Consider the following 2324-nt stretch of genomic DNA (forward strand, 5'->3'; position numbering starts at 1 on the left):
GCAGGGGCAACTTCCCGTCTGTACCCCGCTAGGTCCCGCGGCTACCCGAGAGGCAGGCGGGAGACTCCTAGCGCGACCAATAGGAGAGCCACAAGTCGACCGGTCCGCCCGTAGGGGGGGAAAGAGGACTTCCGGGTGGACCTTCCCCTGCGGAACTCTGGGAACCAAGGTCCAACCTCCCCTGCTCAAAAAGCAGGTGGGTTGGTCCCAGGCAAGCTGGTGGGCGGTAATAATGCTTTTTAGATTGTCCAAAGAGGACTAGCTAGCGGGCGGCCGCGTGGCCTAATGGATAAGGCGTCTGACTTCGGATCAGAAGATTGCAGGTTCGAGTCCTGCCGCGGTCGCGATGGGAAAAGTTGCTTTTTGGTATTATCCTTTCTTAGGAATTTATTAAGTAAGAGGACCGTATGGAAACGCTGTTGCCGATTATCACCCCTCGTTGATATCTGGGAACACTCAAATCAGACGAAGTAACTGCACCTGCATCCCACCCGGCAGTGTCCTTGTGAAACTGTTCTTCTACCTGTTACAGCTACATGGAGGTGAGCGGAAGTGGTGGTCCATTTCTAAAAACGTACCATCCGTGTTCATACCCTCACACTGGTAGAGAAGCAGGAACATCCTTTGGGGGAACCCCGATTTTAAATCAACTGGACCCTGGGTGTTCATTGGAGGGACTGAATTGAAGCTGAATCTCCAATACTTTGGCCACCTGATGCGGAGAGCTGACTCATTTGAAAAGACCCTGATGCTGGGAAGGATTGAGGGCAGGAGCAGAAGGGGACGACAGAGGATGAGATGGTTGGATGTCATCACCGACACAATGGATTTGGGTTTGGGTGGACTCCAGGAGTTGGTGATGGACAGGGAGGCCTGGCGTGCTGAGGTTCATGGGGTCGCAAAGAGTCGGACACGACTGAGCGACTGAACTGATACGTGGGAATCATAGAGATTCACATTTGAAGGCAAGCCCCTTCCCTCTCTTCATCCTGGTCAATTCTGATGAGTAAAAATACTGCCTTCCCTTGAAGCTGAATCTGTCGCCAGATATTAAGCTCTCATCCAACGTGTCTGAGGAGAAGGCAATGGCACCCCACTCCAGTACGTCTTGCCTGGGAAATCCCATGGACGGAGGAGCCTGATGGGCTGCCATCTATGGGGTCGCAGAGTCAAACACGACAGATGGGACTTAGCAGCAGCAACAGCAGCCAACGCATCTGGCTCACCCTGCCGGCCAGAGGAGTCACCAGAGGTAGCCTTCCATCTTCGCAGTCTCCTGTCTGCATCCACCGCCTGTTGCTCCAGGTGCCTCTGATAAACTGTAAAGTGCTGCAGAGAATCAGGCCCACGAAGACGACGAGAGCCTGGAGGCTGGATCCTGGAGGCTCGGCCACGTGGATGAAGAAAGTGAGGCTGGGAGAGGTTTGAGACACGCCTGAGGACACACAGCTGATTAGGGACAAAATTCAGGCCTCGCAGAAAGTCAGCCCCCACTTCCTAGGCCGTAGGTGTGCCAGGACACTCTGAACTGACTGACTTGAGAAAGGGACTTTGGTATTTTTCAGGGGTGTGGTTTGGGGACACCCAGGGAAAGGAGAAGGTGGCAGCAGAGGATGAGATGGTGAGAGAGCATCACCAACTCAATGGACATGAATTTGAGCAGACTCCTGGAGATAGTGGAGGACAGAGGAGCCTGGTGCGCTGCAGTCCATGGGGTCACAAAGAGTCCCATTCGACTTAACCACTGAACAAGGGGGAAAACACGCTGCCCCGCTGGTCCTGCGAACTGATCACGCCCAGGGAGGCAGTGAGAAGCCCCAGAACAAGGCTTGAAGATTGCACAGTAGCACTGAACCTAGATCCTTCCATACATTTCCCCTTTCTTTAGTTTTAAGTATGAAACCTTGTTTATACATTGTTCTAGACGTATTTAGTATATATACTGTGCTGTGTGCTAAGTAGCTTCAGTCCTGTCCAGCTTTTTGTGACCCTATGGACTGCAGCATGCCAGCCTTCTCTGCCCTTCACCATCTCCTGGAGTTTGCTCAAACTCATGTCCATTGAGTCAATGATGCCATCCAACCATCTCATCCTCTGTCATCCCTTTCTCCTCCTGTCTTCAATCTTTCCCAGCATTAGGGACTTTTCCATTGAGTCAGTTCTTCTCATCAGGTGGCCAAAGTATTGGAGCTTCAATTTCAATAGTACCAAAGCGGTCATTGAGCAGATTGAAGGAGGTGCTACTCTAAAGCATTCAGCTTGGTTCATTTGGCAGTGGTAGCTTTTGTTAAAGGCAGAACAGTGATAGTTTCTATCTGAGGCAG

The 2324-nt window shown here is 51.9% G+C and overlaps 1 non-coding gene across 1 annotated transcript; it reads left to right on the plus strand.

Moving 5' to 3' along the window:
* Positions 1 to 271: 271 nt before the first annotated feature.
* TRNAR-UCG (transfer RNA arginine (anticodon UCG)) lies at positions 272 to 344 on the plus strand. Its single transcript has one exon. It is a non-coding gene; the product is annotated as a tRNA-Arg (tRNA).
* The last annotated feature ends 1980 nt before the right edge of the window (positions 345 to 2324 follow it).

The sequence above is a fragment of the Capricornis sumatraensis genome, chromosome 19, assembly GCF_032405125.1.
Source record: "Capricornis sumatraensis isolate serow.1 chromosome 19, serow.2, whole genome shotgun sequence".
Lineage (NCBI taxonomy): Eukaryota > Metazoa > Chordata > Mammalia > Artiodactyla > Bovidae > Capricornis > Capricornis sumatraensis.